At 37.3% G+C, this 20,262-nt stretch overlaps 1 protein-coding gene across 1 annotated transcript in view; it reads left to right on the forward strand.

The window, feature by feature from the left end:
- The first annotated feature begins 2,463 nt into the window (after positions 1-2,463).
- Positions 2,464-20,262, forward strand: part of LOC140147647 (uncharacterized) — a 31,255-nt gene continuing 13,456 nt past the window's right edge. The window contains 1 exon segment of the mRNA XM_072169418.1: positions 2,464-2,608. The gene's annotated coding sequence lies outside the window, so the exon portion shown is untranslated.

A 20,262-nucleotide genomic window follows, 5' to 3' on the forward strand; every position in this document is an offset into this window, starting at 1 on the left:
CTAGATGTTGCCGCAACCGGTGGGCAACTAGTGGTGCACCTAGTTGCCCCGGGCTAGTTGCCCACCGGATGTCGTGACATCTGGTGGGCAACTGGATGCGCGAAACGGCTGTGAAATGTTTAGTGACGGAGGAGCACAATATCTATCTATATAAATAAAAGGAAGTCGCTAAATCTTGTTCGCGAATAGACTCAGAGATGATTTCACTTTCAGCTCTGATTTATTCGTACATTGATCGGGTACACATATTGCCATTAAACCATCTGAGGTTCATTTTTGCAAAACTATTCAATCACTATGGAAATAACAAAAAAAATGGTCGGTTGCTAGGCCGTTGGGGTCAATAACCTTACGGCCCAGGTCATGACCAAAAACGCGTCAAATGCACGCGCGCGATTAGTGGCGAGTCACGCACCCTGACACGTACTGCGTCTGGGTTTATAGGCCGCGCGCCGCAAAGGGTTGTCTGATGGTCTGAGGAGGGGGGTGGTGTCCACTTAGAATTGAACACTTGATCAAAATAAAGGCCTAGGCCTAATTGAAGCCATTTCGGGGACCATTTTTGTTTTGTCATTGCTTTAAAGTGTACAGGTGTCCAAAACAGAAGCCAAAACGGACACTTCTTTATACGCAGGGGGTATCAAGGGGGGGGGGGGGAGTATTTGAAAAAAAAATCAAAATAAAGGCTCAATTGAAGCACCATTTTGACACTAATGTTGTTATCATCGTTTAAAACGTAAGTGTACAGCTGTCCGAAGCATGCAGAAGCAAAAACAGACACTTCTTAATACCCAGGGGGGGATGTGGCCCTGAGTAGGCCCTATTTGAAAAAAAAAATCAAAATAAAGACCGAATTGAAGCTATTTCTCGACCACTTTGACACTATAATAGTTGTTATCGGATGTTCAAAACAAGCTTCTTATCAATACGCGGAGGGAGGGTGTCTGATGGAGGGTGCGCCGGGAGGGGGGGGGGCACTCGAATATGAAAGTAACGTACCTGTCCCTACCAGAGTATGACACTAGGGGTCTATCGAAGGCGATTATGGTAAAAAAGGGGGTTCAGTAGTGGGGGCCCTCCAAGAAAATGTGTGAGAACGCTAAAATTCAGTGCCATTAAGGGATCTAAAATGAGCGTTTATTGCGTTTCGACAGTATTTTTTGTGGGACATGAGAGCACCTCGGACCTATCGAATTGCATTCTGAATACGAAGCATGTCTTTCTGATATCAAATAATTTTCATTTTTTGAAAATCACAATATAATACAAATTTTATGACAAATTATAAAAATTTGATATTTTTCAAATTGTTGATATATAACAGTCCTCGAAGTAAATTATATAAATCTAATGATATATTCTTTAAGTGTATGTAGCAGGAGGAAAAGCCGACGGTCAATTGAAAATTTTGACCTTTCATATTGAAGATATGGATTTTTTCCCAAAAGACCTAATTTTTTTGGTGTTTTGGGAAAAAATCCATATCTTCAATACGAAAGGTCAAAATTTTCAATTGATCGTCGGCTTTTCATCCCACCTACATACACTTTAAGTGTAAATCATCAGATTTATAAAGTTTACTTCAAGTACTGTTAAATATCAAAAATATCAATTTTAATGATTTGCCATAAAATGTGTATTAAATTGCGAATTTCAAAAATCAAAATTATTTGATATTAGAATGACATTCTTCGTATTCAGAATGCAATTCGATATGTCTGATGTGCTCTAATGTCCCAAAATAAATACTGTCCAAACGTTCATACCCCAGCCCTTAACCGTAAAACATAACTTTCTGGGCAACGTTTTGTGAAAATTTGCCTTTTTGAAACTGAAATTGCTACAAAAATGTTAAATTTGTTCACAATGCGCGCGAAGCGCCTAAAATATTTGCAGATTTTTGGTGTAAATTTCCATTTAAAAAAGGGGGTCATTGGGTGTAAGCTGGTGAAAAAAGGGGTCATGCGCGAAGCGCGGGTCTCCCGCTAGTAATTAAAGGAGTATTTCGTGATCCTAGCATCCTCTATTTATGTCATTTTTCATTAGATATCCACGAAAAAACCTATTCCCAAAATTTCAGTTGATTCCGATTTTGCGTTCGCGAGTTATGCATGATTATGTGTATTACACTGCTCCATAGACAATGTGTTGTAATTTCGTTCTGGTGCACCAGAACGAAATTCAAATTTCACGATATCTTAGCTAAACGAATTAATCTGCAAGAAATATTTTGTACATAAACATTATGTAGCCAGAGGTTTCCTGTGATATAAAAATCTCAACTTTTTTTGAGAAAAGTGGGGGGTTGAGGCTGTGGATCACGAAATGCCCCTTTAATAAAGTCTGCTTGCTTGGTTTGAAATTGGCGGGCATATTTACTTGGAATACGGGCTCTTAATAGCGATATTGCCGTCTACCGGCTATGACTACGCAGCCGCACTGGAGAATGCATGCGAACAAGAATTTGGTAAGCTTTACTTTACATGATTGTACTTTGAACTTCAGCGTACTACTACATGTGGAAACGCACACATAATCTGCTGATAACCTCATGATCTCACGATGTCAGCGTACAATGACCGTCTATGCCACATTCTTTGCATTTGAGGTAAATGAACTACAGCCTACATCGCGTCGTTCATCATACATTACATCATAATCATATTATCAATAATCATATCATATAATCATATAATGATAATTGATATCGGCACATGTATGACATCATTTGCATTTATTTATGACTATGATTGAAACGTGAATTTCATTGGTTCATCAGGTTCCTTGACATTGCCGTCATTGTATGCCTTAAAATGTGAATACTTTAGTCTAAAATGTTGCAAAGGCTTGTTTTGTCAGTTACGTATAAAACTTAAAAGTATTGATATGTGATGAAGCTTCATCCATGCATTGTCATCCTGTTCGTCAGTTTCATGTTTGCCGGCTCATGTACATGATTGTGATTAGCCAGTTCAACTTGTTGACATGGTTGCTGTATTTATGTTACGGTAATGTTTACCTTGCCCTTGGAAAATCGTCGGTGACGGTAATGCTAACTAACTATTTATAAATGTTTATAGTAAGGATCTGTTTGTAATAGAAAATATAAATGGTCATGTTTTTTGAGGTGGGACCCTTTTTCAATATACACTATGTTCTACTGAAAAAAGTGCAAAATAAAATGTTGCAATGCGACTTAGATAGAGACTACTAATTACCAAACTTACTTGTGTGTTAACATTTATTATGTGCCACTTTAAAGGGGCATTTCGTGATCCACAGCCTCATCCCCCACTTTTCTCAAAAAAAGTTGAGATTTTTATATCACTGGAAACCTCTGGCTACATAATGTTTATGTACAAAATATTTCTTGCAGATTAATTTGTTTTGCAAAGATATCGTGAAATTTGAATTTCCTTCTGGTGCACCAGAACGAAATTACAACGCATTGTCTATGGAGCAGTGTAATACACATAATCATGCATAACTCGCAAACGCAAAATCGGAATCAACTGAAATTTTGGGAATAGGCTTTTTTCGTGGATATGTACTGAAAATGTCATAAAAAGAGGATGCTAGGATCCTCTTTACAGTAAGTCAAGCAAACCGTAACATTTATAACAGTTTTAATTGTTTTGTACTGAGTGCAGTGTACTCAGTGTACATGTACTTTCCAAAAGTTCACAAAGGTGTAGTATGTAGGCCTACTATCGCGTCGCCGTAAGAAGCGGCTGTATATTTCCAACTTGCTTGCAACGCAAGAATAAGAATTAAATGAAAAATCATTACCGTAAACAAAAAAATTACACACAGATGACAAGTGGAGCAGAAACTGTGTCCAATTATAAATGAGTGAATGTTCTTACGAAAATGTCCAATTACGAGGGCCGGTCAAAAAGTTCGTAGAACTCGGTATGCTACTTTGTTGCACGGTATTGAATTTGGTCTCATTTGAAAGCTAATTGTTTGTTCCTTCAAAACATTACTGCAAAGACAAGGTCTTAGCCAGCCATGCGTCCACCCGTCTTTAAGACGGCCTAATCTAATTTTAGACGGGTGGATTTAATGGATTTTACAAATGTGATAGCTCTAAAACAGATGATTTTAAGGTTATATGAACTTGAGACTAATTCAGAGTGACATGTAAAGGCCAAATCAGGACATATTTGACCCTAGTGACCCTTCCATGGGCATAGACAAGTTGTTTTATATTTGAGGGTCAAATTTTGGTGTCTGCTTGGACGGGTGGTTTCTGATTTCTGGCTAAGACTCTGTGCAAAGATATTATATTTTTGCATCACTGTATATGGGCAGGATGCTCTTCAGAGGAAGCCTACCTCCATGAATTCACAGGTACTACCAGAAGTGAATACAAGGTCATCATGGAAATTTCTCCCGACGGTGGTGAAAACTCAAATAAACTTTAACAGTGTACAGTTGTTGTAAATGGTAATGAAGTCCCTGGTATTCAACAGCAACGAAATGGTTCTTAGAGTTCAAGAATGGAATGAGCGTCCTTGAAGATCATCCAAGGTCCAAAAGACTTGCTGACGTCACCACTAATGATACACGCGCTGGTACAGTGGCATTGATAATGAATAAAGAGCCAAATAAGAATGATGAGATAGCCACAAAATATGACAACTCTGATGAATGTGTTTTCAATATTAATCCATTAACATTTGGGTATTCCAGGGTGTCTTCTAGATGGGGTCCCGGAATCTTCATGTACAAAATTGATACCAGTTGACATGTTCAGGTCCACACCGTCTATACACTTAGGATGAGGACCAAGGCAAGTTTAATCTATATGTGGCTAAAGGTGATAAGGCATACATTAATCACTGGAATTATAAGTGGATTTAGTGGAAGCACCTGGATCTCACGCCCCTAAGAAGATCATCACTCGGTCACATAGCTGTTTCTGAGATCCAGGGATAGTCTTGATGACAGATCATTTGCCAAATGAAAGCACAATCATAGGCATATATCATACAATTTTGATAGCAAAATTGAGGCAAGTCATCATGTGAATTAGGTTGATGGTAGGAATGTGGCTGTTCTCGGATTTTGTCCTGTACGCTATTCTTAGTTTGTCAAGCTGCCATTCACGACAGAGGGGTCAGTTAATTAAAGAAACCATATTGTGGTTCAGGCATGGCCTCCAGGTAGTGAAACCTATTTTAGAATTTTAAGTCCTACCTTCATAATATCAGGTTTGCTGGTGATCAATGCTGGTAAGCCTTCACTGAAGAGTGGCTCAAGGAGCTATCGGAAGACTTCCATTTTGTTGACATAGAAGGAACTTATTGACCGCCCCTCGTATGTCCATCACTGATTATATCTTATCTCAATATGAGCGTAGTTACATGATTACATTATGCTCAAAAATCTAGTGACCCGCTGGGTCAGCATTCTTGGAAGTTTACTGGCCGAACGCAACATTAACTGGCGCGAGGCTACCGGGCCACAGATTAAATCTGTCCCTGTTGTTTTATTATGAACAAACAAACAAACAAAAGCATTGGATTTAGATTGGTTTGTTAGATCGGTGAAAGTAGCAAATTTCTACCAAATAATTTCAAAATTTGATGCAAATTGATATGATGTGATTGTTTTGAGACTCAGCCATGTAAGTCCTACATGTAAGTCCTAATCAGTCCCAGAACAAGATATATACTGACATGATCGTGTTGTGAGCCTGAACTGAACACGGCTGATCAGCTTAAATGGAATACCGTACATGTATATATGACGCTTTTGAGCTGAACTTCATGGTACCATCATAAATTACACAATCACAATTAGTTTTTGCATAATAGCCCAATCTCTGTTATCCGGCCATGATGGGACCAAGCGTTGGCCAGATATGAAGTGAAAAATCCGGATAAGTGAATTAATCCGGATAAGTGAATTATATATAATTCACCTGCATTCTGTCTTCTCAGGCTTCAATGCCCTCCTAAATTCATTCAGACTCCACTGCATGGGATATTTAGCCACTAACAAATTTAATTTCTAGACAAACTTGTTGTACGGTACTTGGCATCGAAAAACTTGTCAATTTCTTTCTTGAAGCAATTGACTGAGGGTGCCTCTGCAGCTGACTTAGGAAGTAAATTCCACTGGTCCACCACTCTACACAGGGAAAATATGCCACATAGTGCCAGGTTGGCACTTGCCAACTGATGCCAATGTGGCATTTGCCAGGTTCGGCCAAGAAGAATGTGCAAGGGGTACGCACAACCAGGCATTTGCAGTCACGGGCCAAATTGGCATTTGCCATCAATATCCAGAGTGTCAGAAATCATTGGCATCTGCCAATTGTACCAGGTTGGCAAGTGTCAATCTGGCAGGGGTTGGCATTATCATTTTTTGGTGATTTATAGATTTGTATTATTTTTGAACAAAAATGAGATTTTTAGATGGTTTCCAGCGGTGGTTCCCAGTGTTTTAGGCTCCATATTGTTTTGAACATACAAAACATTGCATGATCTTTGTTTTCATTGGTTTTTGTTATTTGAATAAATCAAAACAATAATTTTGTATAAAAATGAGCTATTTCTGATGATTGAATTTCTTTTTCATGTGTTTTTATTATTCTAATTTATTTTGGAACAAAAATGCAATGGTTGGTTTCCTGCGGTGGTTCCCGGGGTTCGGCTCCAGGTCGTTTTGATAATAATTACGAATTTGCAGGTTTGTTGATGTGTTTTTGTTATTTTTCAAGATTTAAATTATAATGGAACAAAAAAAAATGCATTTTTGGATGGTTTCCTATGGTGGTTCCCGATGTTTTCGGTTCCGTGTTGTTTTGATAGTAATTGTGCATTGGTTGATTTGTGCTTTCATATGCTTTTGTTACTTTGCAAGATTTAAATTATTTTGGAACATTGAATGCATTTTTGGATGGTTTCCTGTGGTGGTTCCCGGTGTTTCGGCTCCGTGTTGTTTTGATAGTAGGCCTACTGGTGCATTGGTAGTTTGGGCTCTCTCATTTGCAAGAATTAGGCCTAAATTATTAAACAATGTAATTGTTAGATGATTTACTGTCCTGGTTCACGGTGTTTTCGACTCCATTTATGCATTTTTAGATTTGTGTTCAGTCGTGAGCTCCCTCAAATGCTGTTGTATGTGAAAGAGCTCTAATGACAAATTATCATACCAAACCAGTAGGCCTAAACATGGTAAATGTGCACGTCGCAAAAAAAAGTAGATTTAAGATTATTCAGATGAAAAATTAGTGTGTGTTTCAGTCAAAAGTAAGAAGAAACACCATTATTAAACTTCATTTTTTGTTTGCAATTTAAATAACACAATCTTAAAAATCACAATGAAAGATAAAACGGTTTTGTACACAATTCCACGGAAATGGTGTACATATTGGCGTAAATCAACCGGGAGGTTGACAAGTATTGGCAAAGATTAAATGAGTTTTTGAAATTTCAGTCTTTTTTAAATTTTGTTTACTTTTTTATGGCTTGAAGAACTGAATCGCGTATTACGCTGCCCACCACTCGCATGGCGCAGAGCGCCACGCAAAGTTCATTGCGCGTACCGGCGCGTAATTTGAGCGCAAGCGCGGATAAGCCAAGTTGATTGATCGGTGACGCAAAATCACCCACGCACGAGAAATGCATTATTTACGATCTGCATCATTTTCTAGCTCGGAAGGCGCGTGCGCAAACGGCTATCTTCTGAAGATAGCATTGCGGGCCTATAAATAAAGCAACAGAAAACATTTCACACATTTGAAAAACATCTGTTGTTTTCTTAGAAAAGTTTGTTTTTGATGTGTTTTGTTTGTTTGTTTTTCCGCTATATAGGCCTACTCAAGATAATAGTTTTTTTTTTATAAAATAGGCCTAAGAAAGTAAGAAAGGTTGACAATATTTTGTTATCTACTGATGATACCATTTGAAACCGTATGAACTAATTTTTTTTTAAATCATAGAAGTCCGAAATTTCATTTGGTATATTTTTTGTACTTGTTGTTTGTTTGCTTGTTTGTTTGTTATCTACTCAAGGTAGAATTTACGGTGTGATTTGCAAATCATTATAGGCCCTTTGCGACATCACGAATCATGCATACGCTGTCAAAAAAACGCGCTCAAAGCCTACTTACGGCCTGCATCATTTTGTCGGCACTCGCAAACGGCTTTACGGGCTTAATTTAGAAAACGTCTGTTAGGAAAGTTTGTTTTGATGTTTTTTGTTTGCTTATTATTATTTGTCTGCTTGTTAGTTTTTCCGCTATCTACTCAAGTAAAATACAAAGAAATTGAGCTATGAGAAAGGTTGAATATATTTTGTCAGGCCTATCTACTGATGATAGCATTATAAAACCTAATGAAATATACAAAAAAGAAGGAAATTATAAGACTTAGCATGAGACGAGTCAGAAAGATAATTTGATATGTTTTTGTATATTTCATGTTTGTTTGTCTGTTTTTTGTTTTTTTGTTTTTTATCTACTCAAGATACCATTTACAGTGCGATTTGCAAATCACCTGTTGCGACATGCATCTGTGAACACGCGCGAGCCCACTTACGGCCTGCATCATTTACGATCTGCATCATTTTCTCGGAAGGCGCTCGCGCAAACGGCTATCTTCTGAAGATAACATTGCGGGCCTAATAAAGCAACAGAAAATATTTTTTTTGGATAAATTACAAAGAAAGTAAGTAAGAAAGGTTGACAATATTTTGTTATCTACTGATGATACCATTTGGAACCGTATGAACCAATTTCTTGTTTGTTTGTTATCTACTCAAGGTAGAATTTACGGTGTGATTTGCAAATCATTATAGGCCCTTTGCGACACCAAGCATCATCTGCTATCAAAAAAACGCGCTCAAAGCCTATTTACGGCCAGAAAATATTTCACAAATTTAAAAGAAAAAGTTCACTATTTTACTAATATCTTGAAAAAGAGCCAAAAACATGCATTTTCGGCATGTTTTCTGACAATCGAGTCACGAAAATCACAGACTTGGAACAAGTCTAAGCATTTAAAATCTTGAGTATAATGCCGAAATTTTGATCTAATTTTCACTTTTTTGTGTTACTTTTTAAATGGTTGGTTATAAGAATGAAACATGTCTTTTCCAAAAATGAGAAGGCATAAAATTTTATTATTCTTAGTTCAAGTCTTTGGGCTTGATTGTCATAAGATATGGAAAACACCCTAAAAACGCATGTTTTTTGGCCCTTATTTTCAAAAAGTGGCTAGATATTAAAATTTGACTTTTATTACTAGGATAGGCCCTAATATTTTTTTATTCAAAAAAATTAGTTCTGTATTTTTTTCTGGAATGAGGAGTTTAGAGTACACAGCCACGTTAATAATACTTGCATGATCGCTAAACTCGTACTCGTATAATTTCAGCAGCTCAATGATCTAGAGGTTTAAAAGCACGATAGGAATGAAAAGGTAAAACATAATGGGTGTTCTTATGTCAGTTTGTTACAATTTCAACTATTATGAAATTATCAAAATAGAATAGCTAAATTATTTGAAAAGTACATGCTGGTGACTGTTTTCAGGAATATACATGACGTACGTTAAAATAAATGTTCGGGTAAATGTCAGCAAAAAATATAAAACTTTCTTCAGAACTTATACTAGCAGCTGTAGATTGCGTTTATTTGAAAATGATTATACATCATGACATAGGCCTTAGGCCCAGGGGCGTAAATCCATTTTGGGGGGACACAATGAAAATTATTAGTCATTGATACTTCGGCGCGATAGCGCCACTAGGCGCCCCGCGACGCAGGGGGTGTCTGAGGGGGATGTGCCCACAGAGAAGTAAGAAACTTTTGCAAAATGAAGACCTAATTGAAGCCATTTGGTGGACCATTTTGGCACTATTATTGTGTAAAATTTTAGCTTGAAACAGCTGAAAAATTGTGAAATGACGGCCTAATAAGCCATTCGTGGACAAGTCTTCACTAAAACAGAAGCGAAAGCGACCACTTGTTTATGTATACGCAGGGGGTGTTGAAGTCATTTGGTGCATAATTTTTACACTGTTATCATAAAAAAAAAGGGACTTAATTCAATTTACAAAATTTTACTTGAGATTTGAGATTCGGAATTATTACTAAAGCATGCATGGATTGATGTTGAAGTCAGCATTGAGTTCGTCTTAAAACTGACTTTGGTGATAAAATGTGACGGGCCCTGCATATCGACGGGCCCTGCATATCGACGGGCCCGCAGTACAGGCTTTTGGGCCGAGGACCCGCCTTCAAGCAATGCCCAAAATAATCACAGGCCTATAATATATTATACTTACGATCGACCCGGCTGTGCGGATTTTTAGGTATGGGCGGTGATCATGGTGATGGGCCTACTCAATTACGTGCAATTTAACATTTTTTCTTCTCTTTTTCTTTTCCTTCTCTTTTCTCCCTTTCTCTTCTCTTTTTCTCCTTTTCTCCCTTTCTCTTCTCTCTTTTCCTTTTTTTTTTGGGGGTGGGGACCAAAATGTGGGGGGGACATTTGATATTGTGTCCCCCCCCACCTTGAAAAGTGAGGGGGACGTGTCCCCCTGTCCCCCACCCGATTTACGCCCTTGCTTAGGCCTACCCCGGCACCCAATGACAACCATGAGAGTTACCAAATTGCGCGGAAAACGGGTTATTTTTTTACCAGCAGCAAGGACTAGCCTGAATCCTTCTGGCCTCTAATGACGGCGCCTTTTATTTACCCACAATCCTTCACGTTACCTTATTCGAGCAGTAGACTGCTGCCCTCAGTCGTCAACCAAAGTCGCATTGAATTGTTTTCATAATTTCAGAAGTCCGTCATGATATTGGCTGTAAGATAATCAGTCGTCACTACGAAGCATACACAGTATGCGAAGTGTAGACGGCTGATTGGAATTAGTCTATTCGAGCAGCACAACCTGATGACCGTGCGTAGTTGTTGAAAGACTGAAGGATCCAGCCTAAGCCTATATCGAACAAAAACTAACACTTCCCACTAAAAACTCTTTTTCTCATTAGTCAACAGATGTCCAATGTTTATTCTGTTGAGTAAGATGAGTAAGATGAGTAGACCTACCGTTTGATGGTTAATATTTCAACAGCAGTTTCATTATTGGTGTTATTCGACATAATCATTTTTTCGTTTGTCGTACATCATTTTTGTAAAATCAGTTGATTTTGAGAAAATCAGATTTCAAAGTTAATTTAGCTTTATTCCGTGTTAATTTATGTACAAACGAAATAAATAAAAATTGACACAAAACGATGTCGTTTTTGGTGTGTTTTCTAAGAATGTATTTTTCTTCCAAACCATTAGAGGTAGAGACATGATTTTTTCACCAATAATAGAAATCATACTATCCTGTTACAGCTTACAAACACAAATTATTTAAATGTCGGTAAGTATTTTATTTTAATTTTTGAATTTGGGTACAGTTCATTTTAAATCACCCTGTATTTTAAGATTAGCCTATACACGCCCTTATAATAAATAATGCCACTTAATAAAATTCAACGTATTTTTTCTGTCGAGATCTTGCACGAACCCAGCAAACACAAATTATTAAAAAACATTTTTTTTACATTTGTTTTACATATTTAATAGAAAACCTAAATTAATTTGTTACCGATTTTGACAAAATACTTTTATTATAATCAATGTTTTGTTTATAAATAAAAATACGCCGTATTGACAGTAGGCCGATATGATTTGTAAAAATGTTAGAAAACCCCCGAGAAAAACGTATACAACAATATTTAATTTAAGGCACCGTTTGTAGGCCTTTTTAAAATATTATGAAACGTTTCATGATTTTGCTGGAAAGTAATAATTCTTCAAATATACACTGGTTCATTTTTTACCTGATATATAAACCGAAGATCATTTTAATTAAACCCACCAAAATTAGTTTTACGCCTACTTATACACGTTGCTATTATACACTTGTTTGTCTGGGGCTATAGGCCTATACGTTTTCTAAATTATTTTCTGCGTTGTTTTATTAAGCCCGTATTTGCGAGTGCCGACAAAATGATGCAGGCCCTAAATGATTCGTGATGTCGCAAAGGGCCTATATGATTTGCAAAATCACACCGTAAATTATACCATGAGTAGATAACAAACAAACAAGAAAACAAACAACAAACATGTAGTACAAAAAATATACCAAATGAAATTTCCGACTTTTATGATTTAAAAAAAAATAGTTCATACGGTTTCAAATGGTAACAAAATATTGTCAACCTTTCTTACTTTCTTAGGCTTATTTTATGAAAAAAAACCTACTAAACAAACAAAACACATCAAAAAAAAAACTTTCCTAACAGATGTTTTTCAAATGTGTGAAATGTTTTCTGTTGTACGGTGTCTGATCTCCGCCAAACTCCCCTTTTATAATTCATCTCCCCAAATTTTCAGTTTTCCCCCTTTTTGCGAAATGCTTTCCCCTTTTCAAATATTTCCCCGTTTAACTTTCCCCTTTTCAAATAGTTTCCCCCTTTTCAAATAGTTCCCCCTTTTCGACTTTCCCCCTTTTCAAATAGTTCCCCTTTTCGACTTTCCCCTTTTCAAATAGTTCCCCTTTTCGACTTTCCCCCTTTTCAAATAGTTCCCCTTTTCGACTTTCCCACTTTTCAAATAGTTCCCCTTTTCGACTTTCCCCTTTTCAAATAGTTTCCCCCTTGTCGACTTACCCCCTTTTCACATAGTTTCCCCTTTTCGACTTTCCCCTTTTCAAATAGTTTCCCCTTTTCGACTTTCTCCCTTTTCAAATAGTTTCCCCCCTTTCGACTTGCCCCTTTTCAAATAGTTTCTCCCTTTCGACTTTCCCCCTTTCAAATAGTTTCCCTTTTTGCAAATAGTCCTCTATTTTACTTTCCCCCTTTTCAAATAGTTTCCCCTTTTTAGTTTCCCCGTTTTCGAATTACCCCTTTACAAATAATACCCTTTTTATTTTCACCCATTTTGTAAATAGTTCCCCCTTTTTACAAATAATCCCCTTTTAACTTTCCTCCCGCTTTTCACAAATAGGTTCCCATTTTAAATAGTTTATCCCTTTTTAAATAATACTCCCTTTTTGTTTTTAATACTCCCTTTTTGTTTGGTACTCCCCGTTTTCCGTGCGTAGGCTTTACCAGTAAGCCTGGACCCTGGAGAGTACCGTGCACTCACTACAGCTCATTTCGTTACATCCATTATTGGAAAGGCGTTCTATATGAATTTGGATACCAACGTAGGTAGATTTATAGCCTGTTGTGCATGCAAGCGCCGCTAAATTCAATGGGTTAGGGATCCGTCAACTTTTATGCACGTTTATAGAGGGGCTGTACAAAGAGCAAATCCGATATGATTGATAAACCAAATGATGTTCAGAATGTTAAACGGGTGAAACTGGCATGCATAAATATTTATGCTGGTCAAATTCATAGCAATGATGTTTGAAAGTCTGTGAAGAACTTGTCTATAAACAGGGATATGTCAGAGACAACAAACAACTGGCTGCCATTGTTACAGAAGCCTAGATAATAAGAATTGTTTGTGCTATATTATTCAAAAGGTTTTTTTTAAGTTAGCACCAAAGTTTAAAACAAGCGGTCTTAACAGTGAAATGACAATAAAAGCATACATTTATAAAACGGGCCTGGACAAAATGGGCATTGCATATTTATGACAAGTGTGGCTGTGTGATTTTATGCAACTTTATTTTTAAGCCAGTTCCGAGTAATTTTCGCTATTCTTTGTTTGTCAACAATTCCGTTAACAATAAAAATGTGCTTTCTAATCAAAGGCTCTATGGCGTATATTCAATTGACCAGACAAATGAACCAGGGACTTCGGTCAGTGGTGCACGCCTCAAAAATCCAAAAAGAATTAGTAGGCCCTATTATGTTAGATGGAGAATTAAGTAGCAATTAAGCCTAGTCTTTTTTAAAGTCGAGACAAGTCCAAAATAATAACGATTAATAAGCCAATCGAATTGATTCGAATTCCAAACTCCTGGCCTTTTCCTGGGTCTATATTTAGTTGCATGATATAATTCAGATTATGATTTTTCTTAAATGTAGATCTATATCCTATAGAATTCATAAATTACACAATCCGCTGAGTGCACCAAATCCGCGTAACTTCGGAGTAAGCTACTAGTTTAGTAAGTTGGCGAGTATCTCGCATTTTGAGACTTCCAAATCGGCGTAAGTTACTAGACTAGTAAGTTCTATTGTTATGTACTCGGCAACTTACTCTTCATCTTTTGCGGAGTAAGTTGGCGAGTATCTCAGAATTTCGTGACTTCCAAATATGCGTAAGTTACTAAACTAGTAAAGTTACGCCGCAGCTGTTGTTATTTACTCGGCAACGTACTCTTCATCGTTGGAGGAGTAAGTTGGCGAGTAAGCAAATTAATTCATAGATAGAGGAGAAAATCATTGATATTGATGAGATTTTGAAAGTAAATAATAAGATATTTTGCATTAGAGTGTATTCTGCGTGTGCAGCGTCTCGTATGCGGCACCGCAAACCTTTCGTATAGGCCTACGGATGGAACATTTATTCTGGAAGGGAGAACAAGACAATATAGAAGGGGGTGATCATCGATAATTAGTATAACCGCTCTTCAATCAATCAATCAATCAATCAATCAATCAATCAATCAATCAATCAATCAATCAATCAATCATTCCCTGTGACGTGTCACATAATATAGTGATTAGCGAATGCATGTTGGATTCCATTTGTATCTTCAGTAGATAGCATAATTATAGTAGGCCTACCGTTTAAATTTCACAATAGAGTCAAAGTCCCATTACTTTATGCGTTTATTTTATGCCTTACAAATTTATGACAAGGGACCGTTCACAAACACTTGTTAGAGATTCAAAAATTTCAGGGCCCCCCTTTTTGACATGAAAATTATGGGTCAACCCCCATAGAAAAGCATATAAACTCAATTTTCCCAGGAAAATTTGTGGTCATTTTTTTCAGCCCCGGAGGGTCAAAATATTTAAGGCCCCTTTTTTGCATCAGGCCCCCTAACAAGTGTTTGTGAACGGTCCCCAATTGTACTCTATATATATACTACACTGAGTAATAATTCGAATCTATGCAAATATTTTCATATCTGGGGAAACATGTTTTCAAAACTCAAGATATCTTCTATTTCAGGATCTCCCCAAGCTTCAGGAATTAGGAATAATTGCAAGTTTTGTGCCAAATAAATATTCCCTTCACACGGCTGGATACAATCACAGAAATAAATTCTTTCCTCATGATAATCTCTTCTGATAACGGCAGATCCATATGCTATATCCCAATCCGACTGGCCCTGGATGGGATTTATTTTCATGAGTATATTTCCTGACCCTTGAGGAATTATATGCCCGTCTATCCTGTTGTTTATTCCATTCCCGGTTCGCCTGGTTGCAGGGCTGCAAAATTACACACTATCAAAAACCGCTATATATACCCTTCCCCATCTTACCCCTGGGGCATATCATCTGGTTAATGTTTGAATAGAGTAGGCCCACGATTGTCAGATATTTTGCCAAAATTGAAAACAATTTTGCGACATTGTTACCAAATATCATTTTTAAAACACTTGCGCTTTTTGTGATGTTTTAGAAAAATACAAACCTTCATACTAAAATTGGGGAGCCATTATTATACAAGAAGCCCCAAATTGAGACCCATATTTTGCGGCTTATTATCTATGACATACGGTCATTTGAACTGAGCACCAAGGTGGTCTTTGCGGGGGGTTGGTTTGCTAACCCCCCCAAAGAAAATTCCAACCCCCTAAAACCAACCTCACAAAGAAAATGTTAACACCCTAAAACCAACCCCCTAAAATGTCACCCCCTTACCCCCAGTGTAAAATTGAAAATGGCCCTGTAAACACACAATTTTACCCTTATTTGGGCAAAGTTAATTAATTTTGGCATAGAAAACAAAAATATCACCTTAATTTTGGGCTAAAATGGTGTAGGCTTACAATTGAAATGAGCAATTATCACAATAACACATACCCACCAAATTTTTTTTCTATCCCCCTCCTACAACTGATACGCGACTGAACACGTAAACTACTTTGACCCCGAAAGGATTTGTACAAAAACTACACTGCTGAGTCCCCCACCCCCGGCGTGTTACCCCTTCTGTCATGGTGTGACAAAATAGATTTCATAATCATAAACCTACAGGCCTACTACTACAAAGCACGCTAAATACACTGATATGGTATTTTGTTTGTACCGGGGTATTTAGTGACATAACACTGCCTATTGTTGAAATTAAATAACAATTGACCGCGTGGTTAAAAACGTGATATTAAAGGTGCTGATTGTGATTTACTGCTCCATTAATGAAGATACTAAAGAAGTAGTTAAGGCTGGTTCAAAGTGAATATTCGAAGCCCGGGGGCACTCCAACTTTGGAGGTGACGCGTATGTAGGGCTGTTAAGACCCCTTTTCAGCATCGCTGTCACCCAAAGACCCCATATTTTTTTACGAACACATGCTCGCTCCGCGCTCTGTCACCCAAAGACCCCCTATTTTTCCATTTGATCTGTCACCCAAAGACCCTTACAAGTTCAATTTGAACAGCAACTTTCATTTATCATTGATTTTGTTACTTATTTTGAAAAAATAAAGAAATTTGAAGCCATTTCGAACTAGAAATTCGATTTTCGAGGTTTTTGTGGCACTGTTTTGGTTCTCACCCAAAATTCCATTAAAAAAAAAGGTCATGTTCTCACCCAATGACCCCATATTTTTTACATTTTGCTCTCACCGAATGCCAAAAATCATGCTCTCACCCAATGACCCCATATTTTTTACATGTTGCTCTCACCGAAAGCCCCTTAGTGCGAAAGCGCCAGCCCTACACCTATATCCATTTCAAATTGAAGTGCCCCCCCCGGGATTCGAAGGCGAATATTCGGCTTCGAATACGTGTTGGGCGTCAAAATATATGCGGCTTCGAATATAAAACTATGAACCGGAGAAAGATATATTTCTATAATTCACAGCGTTGCCCGACTGTTAACAAGTATTGCCCGTTGACCAAGGTAAGCAAAATTTAGAGAATTTCTTTAACGAAGTTAATAAAATCATAATAGGTAAACTCCATTGAACTATTGTCATGATTTAATGTCTGTATAAATGGGTCTAAATAGGAGCAGTGGCGTAACCAGTGGGGGCCGGGGGTGCAAGCTGCCCCGGACACAAGAAACCTGGAAGAAGAGTCAAAAATTGGGAAGGGGAAAGAGAGAAAAGAGGGAAGAAAAAGAGGAAGAGAAAGGAGAAAGAAGAGAAAAAGGGAAGGGAGAAGATAAAAGGGAAAGAAAGAGGGAAGAGGAAGGGAGAAGAGAAAAGGGGAGGGACTCAAGGGAGAAGAGAAAAGGGAAAGAAAGAGAGAAGATCTATAGGCCTACTACTTTCATTGTGAAATTTGTACTCTGAAACACTGATATTTTCTAATATGCCAAAACCAGGAGCTTCATGGCGCTCAGCCCCTTGACCCGCCTGGGCTTTGCCCCTGGACCCCACCGACTCCACCCGTTTAACGCTTAAGCGTCATGGCAAGCGAGCTTTCTCTCGAACATAAATACTAAAACTTTTGATCAGAAATTGGGAAATTTTTCAATCTTGCCCCCCGGAAGGTCAGGTCTGGTTACGCCCTGAGAGTCAAAAAGATTTGCTTTTCGTGGCATTTACGACCTGCCTGTAACCGGCGCGGAGGTTGACCCATACCTTCTTGCAGGTTTCAACTGCAAAGCAAATCAAGAAATGAATGAGTCAATAGATAAATAAATAAATAAATAATAAATAAATAAGTCAATAAATAAGTCAATAAATACATAAATAATTAAATAAATATAATAGATAAATAAATAAATAAATAAATAAATAAATAAATCAATAAATAAATCAATAAATCAATCAATCAATCAATCAATCAATCAATCAATCAATCAATCAATCAATCAATCAATCAATCAATAAAATCAATCAATCAATCAATAAATCAATCAATCAATCAATCAATAAATCAAACAATCAATCAATAAATCAATCATAAGATATGATTGAAGCGACGACAAATATGACAGCCCTCACAAGTGTTATATATGAGACCACCAACGGGGACCCACCAAATATATATCTGTCGAGTTCAACAAAATTCAACTCCCACAAATATATTTCCGGTGAATACTTTTTTCATTGGCTGATATCCACTTGAGATCGGTATCATCAAAGTAGTATTGCTCTCATTTCATGATTCATTGAGCAATCAATTTTGGCATTCGACCGAAATACGCGTCAAAAGATAAAAAGTCTCGTTCCGAACTTGTGTAGGCCTACATTGCTAGGGCCTAAGTGTGTTTTAATGCCTGATTCACAAATTATAGAAATAAACAAGAATTTTTTTAAAAGAACACGCAATGATAGGGTACCAACGCTCGTGGTTTTGGTTGTTCTGCATAGTTTATGAAGATATTCATTGCAAATCGCTATATATCCATTCCTACATGTTACTTATTTTGCCATCTTAATTATTAATTATAATTATGAATTTGACTGAACGCATTACATCTTTATTCCGCCCAAAATAACATCGTTTATAGGTGCCCAAAACGTCAAGAATTCCGCTAGTGCGGAAAGGATGACAAAAATGGGTGAACCTCCGTGGCAAACGCATTTTTATATCAATAACCAATGATTTACCACCCCAGACCCTCACACATCCTCTGCCAGGGGCAGCAGATGCATATGGGGCCCTAGAACTGGGGCCAAACATTATTTATGTAAAACCGGGGTGGAGGCATAAATCTGAATTTGGAGTTAGACTTTTTTCCTGCATCAGTCGATTTAAATAGAGCTACGTTAATATGGAAACATTCACTTGTACATTTAGGTTATGTTTGTAAGCCTAAATATCATAATTTTGCATAAAACATAACTTTATACCATCACTCCAGCATTGGAATGCTATTGCCTGCCAGGCATTTTCCTTTCCTGGACGTCTTAATAGTCCCTTACTTGAATATCATATAAAAATGGGCACGCTTGTACCGCACTAATAAGGGGGCACACCATATACAGAAACTATTTGAGGTATTTTGGGCTGATCTTTAAAATTAATAATCAGAAAGAGTGGCGAATAAAATAAAAAAAAAAAAAGTGGAAAGCCTATACATAAATTCGTCGCAACAAAAAAAAGTAGCATTTTTATAATTATTGAGAAAATAGGTCCGCGAATTAAAAAATGGTAGGATCGGGTTTGCAGTCTTGAGCGCATGTCAAAATCATTGGGGATTTTTGAAATCATCGTTCGTCGAACGATATTCAGGTGACCTCGAGCCTTTCATATAAATCAATAGTATCTCGCTATCAGTTGAGCGATATTTAATCCGATCCAACTCATATTTTATTCGTTGCCGTATATATTTTGACGTCACAAAAAGTATTGGAAGCCGAATATTCGCCTTCGAATATGCACTATGAACCGACCCTTACTCGCCAGATACGCTTCAGCGCAAGTCCCAAAAATACTAGTTTAGTAAGATACGCGGCAGTTGCAGAGTAGTTACTAAAGAAGTAAGCTACTAAACTAGTAAGTTACGCGGATTTGGTGCACTCAGCGGAATAAGTATCATTTTATTCATTTTATTTAGCTCGAAAGTAAAAAGGAGGATATTTACAAAACGGGTGAAAGTAAAAAGGGGGATATTTACAAAACGGGTGAAAGTAAAAAGGGGATATTTACAAAACGGGTGAAAGTAAAAGGGGATATTTACAAAACGGGTGAAAGTAAAAGGGGATATTTACAAAACGGGTGAAAGTAAAAGGGGGATATTTACAAAACGGGTGAAAGTAAAAGGGGATATTTACAAAACGGGTGAAAGTAAAAAGGGGATATTTACAAAACGGGTGAAAGTAAAAGGGGGATATTTACAAAACGGGTGAAAGTAAAAGGGGATATTTACAAAACGGGTGAAAGTAAAAGGGGATATTTACAAAACGGGTGAAAGTAAAAAGGGGATATTTACAAACGGGTGAAAGTAAAAAGGGGGATATTTACAAAACGGGTGAAAGTAAAAAGGGGAAATTTAAAACGGGAATTATTTGTTAAAAGGGGAACTATTTACAAAATGGGTAAAAATAAAAGGGGGAACTATTTACAAAAAGGGGGAACTATTTGCAAACAGGGAAATTAAAAGGGGAATTATTTGTAAAAAGGTGGGGGGTAAGTAAAAATCGGGGAATTAAT

Source organism: Amphiura filiformis, chromosome 3, assembly GCF_039555335.1.
Source record: "Amphiura filiformis chromosome 3, Afil_fr2py, whole genome shotgun sequence".
Lineage (NCBI taxonomy): Eukaryota > Metazoa > Echinodermata > Ophiuroidea > Amphilepidida > Amphiuridae > Amphiura > Amphiura filiformis.